This window comes from Pteropus medius, unplaced genomic scaffold, assembly GCF_902729225.1.
Source record: "Pteropus medius unplaced genomic scaffold, Ma_sr-lr_union100, whole genome shotgun sequence".
NCBI classification, from domain to species: Eukaryota; Metazoa; Chordata; class Mammalia; order Chiroptera; family Pteropodidae; genus Pteropus; species Pteropus medius.
The window spans coordinates 1,480,623-1,504,590 of NW_024342467.1; positions in this window are offsets into that span (position 1 = coordinate 1,480,623).

A 23,968-nucleotide genomic window follows, 5' to 3' on the forward strand; every position below is an offset into this window, starting at 1 on the left:
GAAGGTCTCAACAGAGGAACAATGGATACCACCAGCACTTCTGTACAGAGCAACTCTCGCCTCCGGCCCTCACTCTGACAGCTCAGTGTCCCCCTGGTGCTCCTGAGCAGACAACCTGGCGCTGGTGCTCAGAGTAAGGACATCTGTCTCCACGTAAGTCCGCTCATCGACTGGGCCCCTTTAAGATGTATCTGCAGCTGCCAGCTGCCACTGCCGGTGCTACAGACTCTGTCCTACTCAGCTGCTTGGGCTGGGCAGCGTCACGCCTCTGCCTCATTGCAGGTTAACTAATTATTTCTCTTGCTAAATGTAGTGCTTCTGTTTCTCTAATTCCCATGTGACTTTGCTTATCTTTGCTCCTTGTTTCTGTCACAACTTTGATTTGGTCGCCAAGGGCCTCTAATTTGCCAATCAGAAGGCTAGCCATCAGGAGTCTGTAGATTCTCCCTGTGACCTCAACCAGAGCAGCCTCCAAAGGGCTAAAAATCAAACCTCTTACTGATCTTAGTGGAACCCTAATTGTGGTCATGTCTCAGGTCCCTGATATGTCTTAACCTTGGGTAACTCAAAAATAGTTCCTTTGATCCTGGGTAATGTTATCTGCTTAAATTCGGAATACTTAATATCTTTGTATATGATTTCTTTTACCTTTTAAATTGCTTGTAATCATTTACTACAAATAAACTTGCAATTAATTTAAACCTGTGCCAGCAGCATCAATATGGTTAATTTGATTAGTACCTATGTGGTAGGCCAATTGGCATGTGGTTCTAATAAAAATATATCAAATGATATTCATAGCTTCATGTCATGTTAACGACAGAAGAAACCTCATTCCAAATCATTCACTTTGTAAATGAGGCAACTTGAGTTCAAGAAGGCTCAGAGAGGTAAACTGAATTTTTTAAGGCCAAATAGCTAATTGGAGAGGAAACTGAATCTAAAATCAAAGTCTCCCAAGAGTTAAAGTGGATTTTTTCACTATTTATATTAAAATCTGGTTTTTTTTTTTCTTTTTAAACATTTACTTTTTATCAGCAAAACAATGAATGGGATTGTGCCAAATTGTTAGTAATTGTTAGGAGAAATAATACTTATTATAAAGCCAACAATCCATCATAACCACTATTAGTATTTTGGCATACTTCTTTCTATATGTGTGTAATTGTATATAACATGTACATTTTTGTATTCTGCTTTTTATTTAAGAACTCATAGCTTATCAGAACTATTTGTCCATGAAGCTCTACCTACTTGGTAATTGTTAAACCAAATAGTTGTGTAGAATTTCTTCAAGTGGATACATTATACTTTATTGAGCTCTTTTGTTATTGTTGGAAATTTAGGATATTTAGTTCTTCAATTGATAATTGTTACCATGTTATCTTCAAAATCCAATAATGCCTGATTGCAAAGCTGTACTTCTTTCTTTCTGTAAAGAAAAAAAAAATAGTTGGCTACACAAACCTGAACATAGAAGTCAGGTGACATAATTTAATACCTAAGTAATAAAAATAAAAATCACAGAAAACAATTTATAGTGATTGTAAGATGACTCAAGAAAGTTTCTGACTCAGAAAAGATTTTCTGATATTTATGCACATTTATAACTGATTTCTAGCTCATTAATTCTGTATTTCTCTTTGCATTCTACATAACTAATTGAAATTCAAATTTTAGCAACAAATATTTTCTTTGCATTATAATTTCCTTCTCATTACAATATACAATTTTCCCAATCATTAACCTAATAACATTTTTTTCATAGACATTTCTATACTTTTAGAGATGAAAAAGGAATTTATGTAAAACCTAGTTTATCTATGAGGCCAATAATGGCTTGACCTACTTGAAGCTATACATCTAGTTAAGACAATGCGAGTTCTGGTTTTAACTCCAGAGTTTGTTTTTCTACGCTAGGCTAAGTATTAGTAACAGTAATAGTGGTCATAGTAGTAGTGATGGTGGTGATGGTGGTAGTTTCATTAATTATGGCAGTGGTAGCAGTCCCAGTAGTAGGAGCAGTGGTAGTAATAATACTAGTAACAGCACCTGTGGCAGCGGCAGCAGTAGCAGAAGTGAAATAGTGGTGGTAGTAATGGTAGTGGTAAAGTAGTTAATTTTTATTGATATCTTCTTACGTTACATGCACAATTTTAAGATCTTAACATTCTTTACCTTATTCAACCTTTGCATAACATCCACAAGGTAAGAATCCATTTTTAACTCCACATGACAAAATTAAGAATCAGAAGCTATATAGCTAATAGGTAGTGAATCTGGGACTTTAACTCTAATTCAGAACTCAAACATTTTGCTATGATGGTAATAAAAAAATATTTAATAATAATGGAATAATGTAATATTTAACATAACATTTATAAGTATTTAATTTTAATCAATATTTGCTTTTTAATATGTCACCTATAAAATAATGACTTTTCAATTAAAAAGGGATTTTAATGTACCTGAATATATTATACATACTTTGATGATGTATGTGTAGAAATGGTCGATTTTCATATATAATGTAGCTATTTAATTAAATAAATTATCTTGTAATATTTAAATTTATATGAGGAACACTACAAAACTCTGATGAAATATATCAAAAGACCTAAATAAATGGATAGTCCATCCTATTCATGAATAGGAAGATTTAATATTGTTGAGATGTTAGTTATTCCTCAAACTGATGTGTAGATTCAACAATCCCAATAAAAATCCCAGCCAGTTATTTTGTGGATATCAATAAACTGATTCTAAAGTTTATATGAAGAGGCAAAAAACCCACAATAGCCAAGTCAATATTGAAGAAGAACATAGTCTGGGACAGACATTACTTAACTTCAAGACTTACTATAAAAGCTACAGTAATCAAGACAGTGTAGTACTGCCAAAAGAATAGACCAATGGAAATATAAATATTTTAATATTTCACATAAATATAGACAACCAATCATTGACAAAAAAGATAAGGCAATGCAATGGAGAAAATATTGTCCTTTCAAAATGGTCTTAGAACCACTAAATATTCAGATATTTTCCAAAAAAAAAAAAAAAAAGATTACATAGAGACATAACACACTTCACAAAAATTAACTTAAATCATAGACCTTAATGTGAAACACAAAACTGTAATACTCCTAGAAAATAACATAGGAGAAAAACTAGATGACCTTGGGTATGGTGATGATCTTTTAGATACAATGCCAAATGTACACCCATGTCAGAAAAACATTGATAAAATCAAAAACATGTTCTGCAAATGATAATGTCAAGAAAATAAAGACAAGTCACAGACTGGGAGAAAATGCTTGAAAAGACACATCTAATAAAAAATTGTTATCTGAAATATACAAAGAAATCTTAAAAATGAACAATAAGAAAACAAACAACCCAATTAAAAATGAACAAAGACCCAAAAAGATACCTCACAAAAGAAGATATACAGATGGCAAATAAGCATATAAAAAGATGCTCTACATTATATGTCATTAGGGAATTGCAAATTAAACAGCGAGATGCCACTACCCAACTATTAGAATGGCCCAAATCCAAAACACTGACAACACTAAATTTTGATGAAGATGTGTAATGAATGAGAGCAGTAGGAACTCTCGTTCAACGTGGGTGGGAACTGAAGACATGTCAGCAGTTTCTGACAAAACTAAATACATTATTACCATACAATCCAGAATTGTGCTTCCCAGTATTTACTCAAGTTAACTAAAAACATGTCTACACAGAAACCTGCACATGGAATTTATAGAAGTTTTACTCAAAATCGTCCACACTTGGAAGCAACCAAGATGTCCTTTAATAGGTGAATGAATAAACTGCGGTGCATCCAGACAATGGAATATTATTCAGCACTGGAAAGAAATAACTTCTCAAGCCATGAAATGGTATGAAGGAAACATAAGTGGATATTACTAAGGGAAAGAAACCATTTGAAAAGGTTACACATTATGTAATTCCAACTATATAACATTCTGGAAAAAAAAAAAGAACTTTAGAGACATTGAAAAGATCTATGATTTCCAGGAGTTAGGGCAAAGAGATGGATGAATAGGCAGAACACAGAGGATGTTTAGGGCAGTTAAATTTTCTGTGTGATACTGCAATGGTTAAAACATGTTATTAGAAATTTGTCAAATACATAAAATGTACAATACCAAGAATAAGTCCTAATGTAAACTATGGACTTTGGGTGATATTGATGTGTCAACGTAGGTTTGTAAAATGTACCACTGTGATGTGGGAGGTTGTGCATCTATGGGGACAAGGGGTATATGGGAACACTTTGTACTTTCCATTCAGTTTTTATGAGCCTAAAATTGCTTTTTAAAATAAAATTTATTGATTTGAAAATTATGGTTAAATGTAATATTTATATAGATTATTCCCATAGAAAAGGTACTTACTTAAAGTTCATAGAAATATATTGCAACTGTAGCAGTGCAACCAGTGACCACAATACATATATATGCATAAAGACTTGCTATTGAATGACTGCCAAGAATTTTTGCTCTTCCAGAAATATCGAAGAGGTAACTGGGTATTTGTTCAATAGCAAGTACCAAGATTTGCACACTGAACTCCTGACTGGCTCTTCTCCTATAGCTTAACTATCAGCATTTTATTTCACATAAAGTGGTAACTTAAAAATAGCATTTTTTTTTTCACTTCTCATCCTGCAGTCCTCTCAAATATTAGTTCCTGCCAGGCTTTTCAGAACTTTCTGTGACTCTCAGAAAAGGCTCTTAATTCTTGGCTAATCTTGCCTCTATGTCTTGCAGGTGCTGGAGCTTCATTTATCTTCTTTCTCACTGGAGTTGTACAACCAAGAACTGTCATGCCCACCAATAAATCTAGCCATAACTGTGTTAAGAGCTGGAACTCAGCTTCAACTTCCCACAAAGTCCATTTTATTCTTATTGTCGCTTGGGGGTAAGTTGGAGAGGAATGTAGTTAGGAATTTACTGAACCAGAAGCATGTCAATTTCCCATCCAAAGCCATAATATATGAAATGCAGTTTCCAAACCCCTTATGCCTATGATTAGAATTAGAGATTAATAAGGAGTGACATTGAAATTTTGCAAAGGATCTATAATTATATCTGAACAAATGAACAGGAGGAAAAAATTTAAAAGGGCCAATTGACTATGATGCCAGTCAGACCTTTCTTAAAATTATACAGAAATGTTTCCCATTTTCCAAAGTTAATTAAAAAAAAAAAGTGTTCTGCTGGAAAGAAATCGAATGACAGTACATAGCAGGTTTCCAATCTATTGGTTTGTATTGTGACACCCACGCACACTCCACTCTGATCATGTTTTTAGACTTTTGAGTGGAACGAACTGTTATTAAAAGTGAAAAGACTAAAATGCATGAATAATAGCTATTAATTATCACAATTTATTAAATGAGTTAAGGCAGCTGGGACCTCAGTTTGTCCCTGACACTACACTATGAAGCTATAGATGAACGGTACTCATAAAAAGGTTATTTCTAGTTGTTGTGATGCTTCGCTTAAATCTCAAGCTTTTCTTTATAGATATATTGTGATTGTTTTTGTCGGAATTATCCATCCCCAGAAATATTGCCAATGACACATCTACAAACAAATACGCAAAGCTCAGCCAGTCTTCTGTTGCTGCTGTTCCCTACCTGAACCCCCTACTCAGGAGGACTTCTATATTCAGAATGGCACTGTGAGAAAAGTTGGACAGAGAAACAAAAAGTTATGCAAATGCATTATCACTTTGACTTTTTAAAGGGCAGTAAGGAGTAAATATTTGAAGCATCAAAGTATGAAAGATAGTGGCTGAAATAGTTCAGAAACAAAAAGTATTTCATTCCCTTATATTAACTCTGATATCTTTACCTTTACAGCAATTCTCTGTGGTGACTTCACAGAACTTTTGTTAGGTGGATCAGTACTTTGTTATTTCCCTTTAGCTACTAGTCCTGTCTGTAAGTACAAGTAGTGAACCTCTGATTTGTACTGTAATTCATCTCATACAATTATAATGAGTGAAAAACAATTTTAGCTGCATGGTTGACTTCTTCGCAGATAGTCCTGTCTGGATTGTCTAAGTCGACATTGGAATGGGTTTTTCTAGTCCTGTCTGGATTGTCTAAGTCGACATTGGAATGGGTTTTTCTGAAAATCTCCTACTACCACTTGTGTAGATGTTGTCTGAAATTAAATAACTTTCACCCCTGACTTCCACGATACCATTCAATCATGTACTGACCAGTCCATCAACTCTCAAGTCATGTCATGGAAACTGCTTTCCTTGTCATTTCCTTTAAATTGCGGTGTTACCTGAGACCTCCCATCTCCCATTTTTTTCTTTTTCTTATCACCTTTCTTCTCATTTGTTTCCTTCTCTCTTTTCTCTCTTATTAAATATATAATGGAAAATTCAGGAAAAAATGGAAGTAGTTATGAAGAGAAATTGCTGAATTCAGTTCCAGGCCCTGAATTTGAGTATCAATTAGGTTTTTTAAGGTCAAATACTCAGTATTTAACGGGAAATAAAAGATTAGAAACTTTGAGAAGGGGGCGTCTTACTTGGCATCAATTAGGAGTGAAGAGTACATGGCTGATAGCTAAAATTGTGGGATGCTTGTGACTTTTGAGAGAGAGATTTGAGGGATACCTTCATTAAAGTGAATAAAAAAAGGAAGATCACCAAATTAAGGACCAGGATTAGGAACATCTTTTCTATGACTTTATAAATTACATTCTCATTTACCAGGCTGTGTCATTATGAACAATGGTGAAGGATTAAGTTTTGTTTTAGGTGAAAGTTTAATATTCAGAATTATTGTAACTATCAAACAAGAGAGATGGACATGGTATGGCCAGAGACCACAAACCTTGGCAACTGTTATATAATACTGGTAATGCAGTAAGTGGGGTATAGCTACAAACAGTCCTGACATTAAATCAAATGAAAAATATGATTTCAAGTGCAAAAACTGAAGGGGAATTTGATTGTACCCAAATTTGAGGATCTTAGCTAAGGAGAAAAACCAGAAAAGGGAAGCTAATGGAGATGGGCATGAAATAGGGAGTGAGAATGTGGACGAATCTATAGAGAACTAGATCCTGAGTCAGTACAAAGAAAAATGAAGTCTGAATTCACATTGACTGTATCTATAGAATCATCGGTTCAAGATACCAAGCCCTGGCCCCACAACAGCTTTAAAGAGATTGTGCCCATCTGGAATGGATAAAAAAAATAAGAGTGACATCCATTTGGTGAGCAGAATAACTTTAGGCACAATATGTTTACTTGTCCTAGATATCAGGATGAAGCAGGAGTGACAATAGGAAAATGTTGCTGATAGATCCAGCATATGATATTTTCATTTGTAACTTATGAAAGGTAAGTTTGACTCATTTTATACATGTTTTTCTTACAGTGAGCAAAAAATGAACATATTGATTCAAACAATATCTTCAATTAATGCAAAAATACAATAATTTCATCATAGTTTTCTAATACAAAAATATTAAAATGAGAGATAAAGTAGTTACAATAAATGAAAATTCTAATTGGCATATTGGCCTCCATAGGTATTTTATAATTATTCCTTGGACTGTGTAACAATGTCTGTGTTGGATGATATCTACAATCCACAAGTGCTGCTTGCAGCCACATATTAAAATGATATATGTGTGGAAAAGAAGCAGAGAGGATGAATGAGGAAATAAAATGACATCTAACTTGGAGGCAACATTTATATACATTCCAATGGAGACTCCAGTAGTACTTCAGGGAGCTGTCCGCTGTGAGTCGAAAGTATTCAGTATAATCTTGGGATTTTTGAAATCGATGCCTCAGGAAATCCTAATCTTACAAGCATTTATTTATTTGTTCTGTAAAAAATTTTTTTTAAACTAGTTGACAATAACAAAGAGCTTTTCTACACTAAAGGCTAAAAGATAACTGAAAAAAATAAAAAAAAATTCATAAATATATATATATATATATATATATATATATATATATATATATATATATATATACCTTGAGTATTATATACAGAGTATTATATACACTGGAAACGTTGAAAAATTATAGCCATGAAAAACAAAACAAAACAAAACAAAACAAAACAAAACAAAAACGATGTAACTGTTTGAGTTGGCTTTTAAAAATGTTAAGAATGTGATGACTCAGACACTATCAGCATAGCATCCAGAAATTGCTTGACTCAGTTATCAGTGAGTGCTCTGTTCAGCTGTAGAGTAACCTAGACATCACACAATGGAAGAAAAGTGGATGCATGCTCTGGAGCTTTAGTGAGGAGAGGCATATGCATTTCTCTTATTTATTTATTATTTATTTATTTTTGTTACCACACATTACCCTTGCCTGACTTTGATCATTAGTCACAATTACCCTTTGTTAATTTAGGAGTTTGAAATCTAAGACAAATACCATATTGACATGGATCATTTAAAAATAATTACATGTCAATATTATTTTACCATGTATATTTTTATACGTTTGTTTTCAATCTTTTCAGATTTTTTAAAACTCTGATGTTAGTGAGGGTGACTAATGAGAGGCAGAAAATAGTACCATCACATGTTAGGAAAACACGACACTGTCAGATACATATCTGATGAAACTTTTTTGAGAAATGCATATATCAGGTTCTTTACTCATAGGTACTGTTAATTCCTTTCTAATATGTTTATCAGCAGCTTGATAGATGGATTCATAGACTAAATTAAAAACTTCAAGCAAATATAGAGAATGTCAGAAAGAATTTAAGAGATCCTGACTTTCATCAGGGAGCTGGAGTATCTTTCACATTTAAAAGAAGCCAGAGTGAATTCTAAAACAAGCTGAATTTGTTTTCAGCCAGTACATATCAAGCTGATTTTAGAATTATCAAGATATTTTGGGGATTGAGAAAAAGCTGCTTTCCCTAGCCCACTCTATGACCCTTACCTTGGGTGCCATTCTCCCCTTAGACTTCCTTGCCCTTCCCACACTAAAGTGACGGTGCCCAGCATGTGTGGGGTGGCCTTCACACTCTCACCAGTGTTAGGAATAGTGTCCATTGATGGCGATGCCTGTGTCTTAGAAGTTGTCATTTCCAATTTCTGCTCTTTTGTTGGCTAATTACGGAACAGAGCAACTCAGACGTGGCTAAGTGATACTAAAAGTGTTGTGTCAAATAGAAAAAAATACTGGTTTTACTGAATTTTTCACTTTTTATCACTTTTTGATGGTCTTTCAGCGAGCAAATCTAAACAAGAGAATTCGAATGGGTTGCATCATTGTTTATATCTGACACATAGTATAGGATGAAGAAATATTCAAAATTATTACTATCATTCTTATTGCACTAAAAAACAAACAAACAAACAAACAAACAAAAACTTCTTTAAACAAAAGCAAACCTTTGTCAGTATCATTACAAAAACTGTCCATTCTACTATTCAACAGCAGAAGTAAATCTAAGTGCTCAATGACTCCTGGAAGAGGACAGCATCTGTCACCAATCAAACTGGGCCTCAAGGATGGAAGACTTTTGAGCATAGTGCCACATAGTTCCTGAGACTGGAGGCAGAATTCAGAGGCAGATGGTAGGCAAATCACAATCCTAACTTCCATGAAAAAACAGTGTGACTACAGGGACATCTCATGCAGCAGGTGAGATTATTCTATTTGTGCTATTTCATCACTTATGTGTTAAAAGTTACAATTTTAAGTTTATTAATTATGTCTAAATTTGGAACTTTTGCAAATATGCTTGAAGGCATTGATAATAAAGAATATGACAAATCTACAATGAGATGCCATTTTCCGTTAAACAGATTAAAGGCGATCAAAGGAAGTACATAATGTACTATGCGGTTAAGAGTGTGGGGCATTCTTATGTAGGTTTATAAATTGATGTTAAAACATTAAATAAATAAATACTCTTTCATTGACACTTAAATTTTACTTTTAGAAATCTGTCATACTCACCTGTTCACATATGAAAGCAAGTACACATGTACAGGTCAAATCATTACAGTTTTTTTGTTAGTAATAGCAAAAGTTTAGAAAAGATAAAAGTGTGTATTAACAAAATAATCCAAGGAAAATTTGCATAAAAGAATATAAAGAATAAATAAATGTCGCTTTGTATATACTGCTATAGAAATATCTCCAAATAATATTTTAAGTGAATAAAGCAAGTTGCTAAAGAATTTGTAGGGTATGCTACTATTTGATAAAGAAAAACTATACCCTCTCATAGATATATGTGTTTATATATATGTGTGTGCATTTATGTATACATGTACATTTTGTACACACACACACACACACACACACAATAAATATATATGAAGCTACTAATAGTAGTTGCCTTTTGGTGTAGGAAACTAAATGGCTAAGAAACAAGAGAAGGAGAAATACTTAATTTTATCTTCTTTGAATTTTGTACAAGGTACTACAGCTACTTATTTAAAATAATGTTTAAAATAAAAATAAATTATTTATTAACTGTTATTGCCATAGAACCTAGAGCTAGGGATTGTGGAAAACAATTTCATATACTTTGCTCCCTGTCTTCCTCTTAGCCTTAACTATTAGTATGCCCCAGATCAGTGGAAAGTGAGGACTTGTGCCCAGCATTTCATATGCACTAAGATCTCTAGAGTTCTTCAATGTAAAATATGTCTTTCAATTTGATTTAGGGCTTTAAAATGCTAAACTTAACAATGAATTCTACATTTTCTTTGAACATTTTCTGCAAACACTACACTAAAATCTGAGTGAAGCTTGAATAATCAATGCTTCTGGGGATCCTATGTCCTACTCTCATTTTTCTGAAGGAAGTTGCCAGCAGCTTGCAAACACTGTTTGCTGTTTTGTTTAATATTGTGCTGGTGTTTGTTTTAACATTATATCTCTCTATATATTTTTATATGACATTGCAGAATTTGGCAGCAAAGTGATTTACTTCTGTATAAAAACAATATTTAATATTTTATTGAAAGGCTTTTTGCTGCTACATGTATTGGTTTTTAAAAACACAAAATAAGATTTAAGCAACTCATGCTTGATATAGAAGCAGCAAATGAATTTAAACAAGTATGATAAAGAAAAATAAGGTGGTAATGTTAAAGAAGAAATTATTTGTGACATTTGTTGAAGACAGTAAGACAGAGTTTGTTCAAGGGGGGTAGGTGTAGGAACCACTGCATGGGATCTGGTTATGGGGGAGAGAGATTAGACTCAATTTCAATTACAAGATGGATAAGTGACAATTTATAGTCAAGGAGCAGGATGTGAAACAGTGGATGCAAAATTACTAAGAGGAAACATCCAGGGTAAGGGGAGATACTGGATAAATTGATTAAACAGGAATGTTGCTGAAGACAGGCCAGTGTGATCAGACATCATTTGGGGACTATGAAGAATAAGGAAGCTGATCAGTCATCAAGGATGATCAGATATAGACAGTGAGGAGTTCCTTGCTAAAATGACTTAGCGGGGTTCTTGTTAGAACTGGATTTTACAAGGAAGTACATAGAAAGGCCTAGGAGAAGGTGCAGGAGCCTCACTTAATCATGTAAAGATCTTTGTCAGCAATTTCGTTTTTGCCAGATAGTATAATACTAAGGCCTTTTTGATATTAAGGAAGCTAACTGATCCCTACATATAAATATCACTCTGCAGTCAGAGATAGATTACCTAAGATATTGAAGTATCCAGTACTATTTTTGGAAGAAGCAAGGTAATGAAAGAATGACTTCTTTCATTTATTTATTAAATATAATTTAAAGAGTTTATGTAACCTCTGTAGATGAGGATAGAATTGATGGAGATTCTCACAGTGAAGATTCAAAAATTTGAAGGCAGGGGACAGGCTAAACCTTATAGAATCATTTGTGAATAAGCTGTAAAAAGTAATATTAGCAAACAATTCTCAACATTTTATAAATATGATAATAATCTTTAGTTTTCTTCAACTATTCAGAATATTCAGATATAGCTATGGTAATAAAGGTGAACCTCAGATCACAAAAAAGGATTCGTACTTTAATATTACATAGAGATTTAGCATTTCATTATTATTTATCTTGAATTAAATAGCATACAAGAGAGAGAGAATAAGTACTGAACAAAATAGATAAATATAAATTGATGTATTTAAAAATAAACATTTTGTGACTGAACTACCTACATATATGGAGCAAAATAATATTTACTTTCTTATTTATTAAGCATTTCACATCTCTCAGTTCCTCAATCACTTTATTTTGGAATGCTTCTTTCTAATAATCTGTACATTATGCTAAATGGATGCAGAAATTTTCCTTTAAACCTTTCTAAACTACAAAAGAGTGAGTAACCACGAGGGCGTTTACAAAGAACAAATTTTTTACTTGGTGTGTTGGACCTATCACTAGAAACAAAAATATTATTATGACTATTTTGTTCATATGTTTATTCACATGGAAGGGAATAGAGAACTAAGAAAACCATTTAGATGCATACTATACTAAAATAACACTTTCGTCCCAAGTCTCTTGTTTTTTTGTTTTTTTTTTCAGATGAAAAACTTTTGGTTTGGTTTAGTTTGATTCATCAAGGTCATTAATTAAATTACTTAGTATGCTCTCTTGAGAATTTAAGCGAGAAAAAACAAATAGAATAACCCTGACACACTCCAACACTGATGATGCAATGGTTGTAAGATAATTGATATATAATACCATGAAAATGACATGGTGATGATGATCTAATTAAAAATTAATAAAAAAAAATTTACCAAAGCAAAGAGTGACAACCAGACTTTTAACTGCATATATTACTTTTTAAATTTTGCAAATGTTTGCAATGTTAAATATTAGCAAACAAACAAACAAAAAATACGACATGCAGTTTGGTTAACCAGCCACTCTTTATTACTGATTAATTTGTAACTATACAGATAGGTAGGATATCACTTTTATTCTGAAGAGTTTGTATTTCTGACTCTCTATGGCTCAAAACTGAGACTCTTGGTAATAGATTTTGCTAATGGAACTGTACGTGATTATAATTGTCTTTTACTCAAACGCAACTTTTACTGATATCTGTGGAAATAAAAGAGTTAAAGTATTTCCTAATGAAACAACATTGCCTGTTCTGGCAAAGTCAATGGCCCTGAGTCAGGTAGGTAAGGGTAGAGGGGCCATTTTAAAGGTAAATGGAGGGAAAATCTATTTGTGTTTCTTAGGAGAACAGTCCTTTAACTACCACTTTTGGAAAGATTTTCCCACTAAACACTCCTACTAAAAATACAGGCTTATCTGCAAGCCTCAGATTCTTATCTTTTCATGATGTTCAGAGGGAATAAATTTCTAGTCGGCAGCTGCATAGAACATAACAGTTACCCCTAAATGGAGTGGCCAGTGAGCCAAAATGGTCATGGGGACTCTTAGACAATAAAGACCCTACAGCCATAAGAGCCATTTGCATCAGGCAGCAGCCTGAAAACAGCAAGAGAGGCAGGGCACACAAAGCAGAGGGTCCACAAAAAGCTGCATTTTGTGGGCAAGTAACATTTTGAAACCCGAGAAATGATATAAAGTTTACATTTTATTTTGCCACCTAAGGGAATTAAAATGAATAATAAAATTTTAGGATTAGTTCATGAAAGATAGAGTAATAAAGAGAGTTGTTGAGACTGTTGCAGCATTTGCCCCCAGTTTTGCTAGCTCTTCATCCTTCTTTATTTGGTGTCCTCAAACTCTTTTTATTGTAAATTATTTCCCCACTCAGTGGTGCTTGTAGAGTTGTCAATCATGTCTCCATATTCCTCCAATTACAGAGCATGGCACATAGAGCAAGTAAAGCCAACTTGAATTTTTCTTCAAAACTTTCCAAATTATAAATAAAATAGGAGAGAATTTCTTTCCATATCGTGGATTACAAATTCAGAGGGTTTGGACCTGAGTTTGTTAATACCTGTTTCCTGCTACATTTAAATATAAAGAATCAATAATTAGGAAGATTCAGAGATACACTACTGGTGGCAATAGAATACTCTTTCAGACCCTAATACCCTAATTTCCTTATTTCTTTCATTCTATAAGGATATTCCCAACTAAATATTCCAGTAAATATTTTTTCTTTTTAGCTCAAGGCAGATTGAAGAAGGTTTGTTTAATTTTCATCATAAAGAATTCTGACTTATACACATAGGAAGGACAATGTGTCATAATAAAGAAAAATTTTCCATAAAAAAGGTACTTGTCAAATTAAATTTACATATACTTTATCACATATGAGAATAGAAGTTAGCCATACAAAAAAATGTAGAGAAACAAAACTAATATGTCATGAAACCATGCATTCATTTAATTTAAAATAATTCAATATTTAATTATACATAATTGTTTTATTGCAAATTATTTCAGTAGCACACATTCACAATCACAACTACTGAAGTGACATTGCTACATGAAAAGTGGGGTAGAATATGGCTACATTTGCTTCAGTGATCGAGGTGTGGATAACTTACGTGTGAAACACAATTACTATAAGTTTTAGAAATTAAATTCTAAAAAACTATAGAATTTAATAGTGTTGATGCAAATATGTCCCTTGTGATGTGGGATTGATTATCTAAACAAACCATATCAAACTAAATTAATAAGAAGACAACAAACAGTAGGGTATAATAAATAAAAAAAGAACAAAATAAATATAATTCAAGTTTTTGAACTGTCATTTCTGAAATTAAGACTAACAACACTCACAAGGAATATGAAACATGCCAAGAATTATAGATTGTAGAGCAACCCAATTTTTTAGTAAGATATAGAAATAGAGTTCTCAACAAAATTTTATCATTTGCTACATCGAATCTACAAATAATTTATTATGTTTTTTAAATAACTTATTGGATAAATATGTTACCTGGTAAAGGACTTAAAAATAAGAGCCTACAAGCCATTTAGTTATACAAACAAAAGGAAGAGGTTATATTTTATAGCCAATTGTCAACTTATTGGGTTGACATCAATCATTATGGAGCTGAAAAAATAATTTTAAAATATTGTATTAAAAGATTAAGAGCCTCAGAACGCCCCTAAAAAGAGTAGATGACCAGACATTGACTCGACCCAGAGCTGAAATCTTCCAGAGAGGTCTTAACATTCTGATTCTGCTTTGAACAACATGAGTTATTCCTTGTTCTAAGAACTGACTCATCTAATCTTTTGCCAACCTGAGATGAGTTCTTCAGAATCACAGTGAAACAGACATGAAATGAAACCAAACCCTGCCTGGACACTTTCATTGTGAAGCCTGGAAGCTAATTATTCTTCAGATCTATGTCACTCTTGGTTCCCATCCAAAATATAAACCCATAGAAGATAAACCAATTTATCTCCCACTCTCTTTTTTATTTAATGAAAGCACCACTATAGCTCCAACTGGAGCATCTTCCCTAGTCTTCCTTTCTTACTTTAATTTTGTTATATCTCAGATTTGCATCAATCTCATCCCATTCTCTCTCTCTTTTCTCTCACATTCTCATCCTTGAACTTCACTTATCTAGATCTAATTTGCCCTTGGATAATCAAATTTTACATCAACTCTTGCAGAAGTCCTTTGATCCTTTTCCTTTCACTGGCACAATACTCTTTTCCCAACTCTCTTAACAGCCCGTCTACCATCTTTCTACTTAACAAACATGTTGTAATTGTCTATTAGGTAGACTCAGTGAGGCTAATAACTATAATACCACATTCATCATAAAATTCCTATTTTTAACATAGTTTTTAATAGAGTGAGTTCAAAAATATTTGTTAAATGGGGGAAGGAGAGAAGGGAGGAAGAAAGGAAGGAAAGAAGGAAGAAAAAAGAAGGGAAAGGAAGAAAGAGAAAAGGAATAAAAGAGGGAGGGAAAGAGATGAAAAAAGGAAATGAAATCTAGCAAAAGCAAAGCAATGCACAAATATGTTAAAAAAGAAATGCAATATTATTATGGCATTTAATAGTAACACCGTCTCAGTACTAACTTCATCTAAAAAAAATGTGGAAACATACAAAAAATATGAAGAAAATGTCCAAATCTCTGCAGTCGATTACTGAGAACTTATGAGGAATGTGTATCTGAAAAGGAGAAGGTTATTCAGAAAGAGGCTCAAACCATGATAAAAAGGCGACAGTCTGAGGAAGGTGTCCTATGAGCTTTATAATTACTTAATTATGTTTCAAAGCCAAATTTAACTGAGAATAGATTGAAATATACCCCTTTCACCTCACTGTTGTGGTAGTTACATATACAGTCCTGAGTAAAAAAACATGTTTAGCCAAAGAGAACATTTTGATATTGTAAACTAGAAAAATCTAAAACAAAAATATTGAAAATCTCCTTATAAAGCTCTCTTAGGGGTGCTAAAATTTGTACTGTGACACAATTCACCCTCTTACAAAGATAGTTGGAAAATAGCTCCGATTTGCGGATAATCTTTACCTTGAATATTCTAAGCAAGAATTGCCCATTTGTACCAGAGACTGCTTCTGTGATATAATGTTATTTATTTAATATAACTTTAACAATTTTGTTAAAAACTTTAAAAATGTTATTTATTTATTTAATGTTAAATATTTATTTAATGTTTAATATATTTTAATGTATGCAATTTTAATTTTCTTTATTCTAATTCTATTAGCTATATTTTTATGACGTGAATTTGAAAATACCACCTTTACAACTGCTTTATTTATGCAGTTTTATTCTGTCTATTTTCCCAAACGTAAGCTGCTTTTCCCAGAGCATAATGGCAGCTATTTTCAGTGAAAAAACTCTAGTTTTAAAATTCCAGCCTAGTTGAAATTACTGCAATATTTACCTAGTGTTTAAAAGTTTACTGTTGGTCACCCAACTATTTACACTACTTACTATGCATTACTCAAGTTAATAATATAATAGTTTATAGTTAATAAAATATTGTTACTTTTAAGAGGCAAATTATTGCTAGAGCAAAGTAATTTATCTTTCAGACATTAAATATAAAAAGATGGTTGTACTATAAGGCACAAGGAAAGGCTATTCGCCTTATAAATACCTTCTTTTTTCAATACACTCTTTGCCTAGGATAGTATACACTATCCTTTTGATCAATTGCTATTTATCTTTTTTAAAAAGATTTATCCTTTTATCAATTGCTATGAATCTTGCTTCAACAGCAGAACACACATGTCCCTAGAAGAACAAATGTATCAGTGTATAAATATATTTTTTAAGTATTTAATTCATACCGATTTTATTTTCTTCTAATATAGTTGTTTTCTTAAAGTGTTGGTTTGTTCACATAAATAAGAGGCTGTAGATTCAGCTAAATTTCCCCCAAATAAGAACATTTAACTCAAACTATGTTAAAACTACTTTAAACATTCCTAAATAACAATGATAGCTAACAACTTACATATCAGATAAGATTATTGGCCCCAGGGTAAGGATATAGGAGAATCTGTAAGAAAGCACACAGTACGAATAAAAAAAACAAAAACAAAAACAAAAACCCAAACATAAGTGGACTGGCTTAAGGTAGGTTATATTTATTCATCCTTCTTTACATCCTAATGTATTATTTTTGGATCACTTCTGTATATATTCATGTCCACATTTGTACATAAAACTGAAGCCATGATTTAAAATAAGATCATTTTTTCCACTGGACAATAATAACAAAACTAAGAGAGTTTTCAGTTTTCATCTCTACCAGTTCTACCTTCATGCCATTTTTTGCATTTTCCTATGTTACTAGACAAAAAACATATCATTCTTATGGTAATCAGGTATGATTCTTCACTCTTCTGAGTGCATATGACAGCAAGACCACCTTTTCCTGCTTTACTTATTAATGGATTTATATTTCCAAAAACAAAATTTCTGAACCTCTTACTTGACTTGGTCACAAGTCAATCTTTTTAAAGTGAAGAAATATTTGTTCCCCCAAAATAGGATCACATTTTCACAATCATGGTAGAATGCAGAGAGAGAGGCTCTCAGAATTTGAGATCCTCAAATGGCACCTTTGGCCATGAAGATTTCTATCTTCTGAGTTGGGGATTCTTCTAGCTACTAGCACCAAGATTTAACAGAGAAAGCAGTAGCAGAGACATTACTATAAAACTGAAATGTAATTGAGAAAATCTAGCCTATAGTTTTTTGGAAAATGAAAGGGAGAGAGGAAGTCAAGATAAGTAAGTGAAGCCATAAAATCAATTTAAAATTGTCTTTCAGTATCATAATAGTATCATCTAATTCATAGTGAGCAAAGGTCTGATCCCAAGAGCTAAGGAACTTGGCTGCATAATAAGGTTTGGGTATTTTTTTTTTTCTGTTGGATTAGAATTATTAGTCTTTTATTAGTTAGTTGAGGATAAATGAATTAAAGATACACAAAGTTCCCCAAAACACTTTTTAAAATAAAAGAATGAATTTGACAAGACAGAAACATGTGTAACCTTTTGATATGAAAGTGTTAAGGAAGTTTTTTTTTTTGTCTGACTTCATCAAGAGTAACTTAGACTGAAATTATCTGGCTCATTAAAAAATTAAATCTTTTTAATGAAAGCCCAAGACTAACCAAATACTCTTTTTTTGTGTCTTCATTTATCTGGCATAAAATTCAGAACAAAAGGAATTTCTTTGATTAATGACCTCTGCTAATCATTTCAGTAGAACACATGAAGACATTTTAAAATTTTTATTTCACTAACAAATTAAGTTTGTGTTAATCATAAATGTCACTCATATGCAAATTATGCATAAATATTCAGGGTGATCTATATTTTATCAGTAGTAACAGAAAGCTTTGCCAAAGCAGTGTGGGTTTAAACAAGTAATTAGTGCATAAGTTATTAAACATTTTAAACAAATGGACTGCATCAAACTCAAATTAGGAGAGTTCAAAGAAATTTCACAGCATCTTGATTGCACAGGTGTCTGAACTAAGAATTCCTGCATTCATTAAAGATAAAATATATTCGTTTTACATATGCTATAATCTTCTTTTCCACTCTATTCTCTTCATAATCATTTTTGAAAACTATTATCGTAACCTAAGTTTTTGCTGTCATCTCTTTTCTGATGTTTATAGCTTCTGGGGAATTCAGGTAAATAAGGAAAGTCCAAGGGGATCAACTTCTGAACTAGAAGTTACAAAACAGGATTCTTGAGACCTACCAATTAAACTAGGGTTACTTTTGTCAGCTGAATCTGTAAGACTCAAGAGAGATGGGTTTGTTGACTGATCGCATTGTGTCAAATCTCACAATTTGAGGTTTTACTTCCTTATAGTTTCTTTAAAAAAAAAAAAAAGCTTAATTCAAGACATAAACTTCTTGTAATTCCTTGGTACTAAGACGGTACAGTAAAAGTTGGTGACTCGGGCTGAAAACATAGCTAACTATGTCAATTTCTCCAACAGCTAGAATGATTATATAATTTATTACTCCAAAATGAGAATTTTAAGAATAAAAAGGGTATGAAAAAATTTTTAAATATTTATCAACTATAAATAATTATTTATTGACCAACAGATATATTTAATTTATTAGGAGACTTATAAAATGTGTTTATTTAAAATTAAGTTGTTTCTAAATAAGAATGATATATCTCTTTACTTTCATGCCAAAAAATATATGAACTGGTTATGTGAGCATAAAAATCAATAAATAAAATTAAGTATTTATGTACTTTAAGCAGTTATTTGTCTCCAATATAATATTGTTTGTTTTTTTCTGAAGGAAAATTTTTAAATACTTTTAATTTTTTAATAAAATTATCTATAATTATTTTCAGAGTTGCATGTTTTGGTTAACACATTTAAAATTATTGACACCTTTAATTTATTTTGTTCTGTAGCTGACTATATTTTTAAATGAGAAAATAATCTCTCTGGAGTACTCAGTTCTCTTGTATGCTCAAAGCAATTCTGGGAGATATTGTCAATCCTAATTTCTATTAGAAAAGTGTAAATAATTTATCTCAAATATTTTTTTAGGTAAATATTTTATTTATAATATTTATTTAATTTAAATATTTATATTTAAAGCATTTATTTGTATTAAAAATATTTATATGTAATATAATTTTTTCCTGGTAAGATCATTTTTGCTAAAACTCAGAGTATCATCCTCAACAGATTTTTTTTATAAAAAAATTTCAAAATAAGTTGTCTTTATATATGATTATTTTGCATGTTTTGCCATATTTAGGTGCTACAAAATAAGAACTATTACATTTTATTTCATTTTAGTATATAATATGACTTTAACTAATTAAAATGTGATCTCAAACAAAAATAAATAGGAGAAGCAGAATACTCTTTAAAATTTCTTTAAAATTGCATTCCTATAACATAAAATTAACAACATTACCACAACCTGTTCGAACAGTGATAAAATTGAGAAGAGGTGCAAATATAATCTAATTATCAAAACTGTTATCTAGGTAAGATTATCATTTAACTCAGAAAAAAGTAATGGATTTTATATTTTATGAAATGAGTATTTGCATTCATAATATCAGATGTAATTGGACATAGAGTTAAGAAAATGTAATATAAAAAAGAGAGGCCGGTAGAATACATTAAAACACAGATGGCCAGATATCAGATGTGTCTATATCTCGGTAGAATTTACATATTGCAATACATGTTATTTTATTTTAAATACTTGTCTATTTTTAAATTACACTTAAGGTATTGAATTGATTGGATTTTTTAAAATTGTATATGAGTAGTTTATATGATTATATAAGAATTTCATTTCAGGATAATACATGGGAGATTGCAAAATAATTGCAATATTTTGTAATCAGCGCTTTGAATCTGATATGGTTGAAAACCATAGCTCTAGTCAAATTAAATTTTTTACTAATTTTTATTTATCTCTTGATAGTTCCTGCCTCTGTAACTTTACATACTTATTTTTTTTCTAGCTATGATAGTTTTTTCTATTCGTCCCTGACACTTTTGTAGAAGTTTCATGTTCTACTGCTTCTTTCAATTTCAAATTAAATTTCTTTATGAAATACCCCCTAAGTTATTATTCAGCTTCTGGACTCCAAAAATTCTTTATCTGTGTCTTTATGAAAAATGCATACTTATCATTGTCTACCATATGTTCTAGTATTAATGTATGTTTTATTCCTTTTTAGTTTCGTAAGTTCTTTGATGGGTGGATAAAAGTCACATTTTTCTTTAAATCATATATCACATCTTTTTTTTTCTTTTCTTTCTTTCTTTTTCTTTTTTTTTTTGATCTGATAGATGCCCAATAATACTGGTCAAAGGAATAGACAAAATAAACATTTCCGATACTTGTTAATTTTGAACTGTGTGAAGAAAGCATGATTTGTTGAAGAAAGAGAACAGAGTACACAACAAAGAAAGATCACCAAAAGTAAAAGCAGAACTACAAACATGAAGAATTTCTGAGCATTAGAGAGAAAACTTTAGTTTATAAATGACAGAAGACAAGATAGAAATGTGGATCTGAACTAGATTATATAGGGCCTTGCATGACAACTTCTATGTGTATATTAACTCTATAAGCAAGAGGAGTCTTTGGAGGTTAAATTTAAGAATATAGAATGTATCAAAATAGTAGAAAGTGGAAAATAATGTGACCAGTTAGTAGGCAATAATATTATTAATTCAAGTGAAAATGATGACCTCAGTCAAGGACATTGGTACAAAAATAAAAAGGAGACAACAAATGTGAGAGAGTCTAGAAATAATATATAATGTCAACAAAAGTTTATGAAAAAACATGTTATGAGGTTTATTGCTTCATAATACAATGACATTGTAAGAGAAAAAAGATACTTTAGGGAGAAGAGCTCTTTTATTTTGAAGATAAAATTTCATAATGAGTTTGAGGAAATATCTAGGTAGAGATGTCTAGCAGAGCCCAAAGGTTAGGAAATAGGTTCTTCCACATAGAAATTATAATTAAAGATGTGAGTGTGAAGAGGATGACAAGGAATGTAGCAAATTGAACGATAACCCCGAAAGAGGTCCATAATCAAATCCCCAGAACTTGGGAATATGTTGCTTTGCATAGCAAAAGAAATTTAAAGTAGCAGATGAAAATAAATTCGCTAATCAGCTGACTGTAACACAGGAGAATATCCTGGATTATCCCAGAGAGCACATTGCAATCACAAAATTGCTTAAAATGGAAAAGGAAGGCGTGAAAAAGACTTGTCTGATTTGTCTGATCCCAACACTTGTGTTCTTCTACTATGATTCCTAAACTTGGTAGAAATAAAGTCACAAAGCTTTAAAGAGGGAGATGATAAAGATGTCTGAAATACCCATTTTTTTTCTTGATAATGGCCCAACATTCTTAGTCCTCTTATGGCCCTTAATTCTTGTCTTAGTATTTAGAATTTTTAAATTGTTCTTTCCTTTTTCTAATTTATCAATAGAATTCCTAACTTAGCCATTTTAAGGTAAAGAGAAGAAAGAATTGGATATTTCTGAGAATTGAAAACAGATGTTTAAAGATAGAATACTCCAATCGAGTTTGAGAAAGAAAACTGGCCTTGGATGTTTGAAAAGTTAAGACAGCCTAGTCAAATTGTGATTCATCTTCATTTTTATCAGTAGGAAACTGCACTTTCAAAAATTCTGAGAGTTTTACCTGATTTGAATATTTTATTGAGCAAGAAACAAACTATTCACTAATAAGAAGTCTACAAAATGAAAGAGGTTAAAAGCTCAGCTCTCAGCAGTTACAGATCAGTATAAAGCATGAATGAGAAAGTACATTTTTTTTTGTTGTTTGTTTGTTTTTTCTTATTGTGATTGACTACTAGAAACTCACATTCTTTTTCATTGCATAAGCTTACTTGTTTGCAGCAGATTTTCTAAGAAGCTGTAAGGTCACTCAGGCATAAAAAAAGTTCATTTTATTTAAGGTCAGAGGCGGCATTTTTGGGAAATCGGAACAGCTTAAGTTTTGGTTACATGACTATGGGTATTTGGTCTAAGAGAATGCTCAAATAGTGGCCTCTATTTTGATTTCTCTTTAACAGCACTATGTAAACTTACTCGTTTAGTCATATTATATTATTTCTTTATTTCATCTCATTTTCCTTAGCATCACTGAAACATTATTTTGGAAAAATCTCTAACCTATCTGGATTGTAATAGTAAAGGAAAAGGACCCTTGGCTTATGTCTCAACAACGTATCCAGGAACGGGAAACTGGGGCCTCCCAGAGGTCCAAGGTGGTGAGATAAGTTAGTGAGGCTCAGCCGGGGTAGGGAATAAGAACAAGATATCAAAGACCAAACTCATAGTGTGTGCATCTTCATGGTAGCACAGACCAGAGCTCATTTCTACTTGAAGGAGGTGGCCAGGGATGTTATACTTCTTATATTTCCGTAGTTTACATGGATTTGTATTGCTTTATTTAGGAAGAGAAATGTAACATTATAAAACTTTTATTCTTGAAAAAGAAATTGAAAACTATTCTTCGCTAAACCTGAGGTTTGAGAAATTACAAACAGAAGTCCAAGAACTCCCTTCAGTGCGGGTGTTAGTATTGACAGTAGGATGAAACCAAGACAACATGGACCAGAAGCAAACAAAAAATTCAAAATCAAAAACAAAAATGATGAAAGGGAAAAGGATCTAGGGGGAGGACCAAGAAGTTACACTTGTCAGTATTGGCTTGTTGTTTTAATACTATCCTGGTGAATAAAAACTCATGAAAAGCAAAGCACGTTGCAGCTATGGCTATATATCATATGAAATTTGCTCCATTGTATTAATAATCACTATCATTTATTATGCATATATTTACACTTTATAATTTTCTCACTTCAGCCTCAAAACCACCCTACTTCAGAATCTACAGAGTTTAAGTAAGTTTCCCAGAATTAGATGTAGATGCCCATCTAACCGTGAGGTCT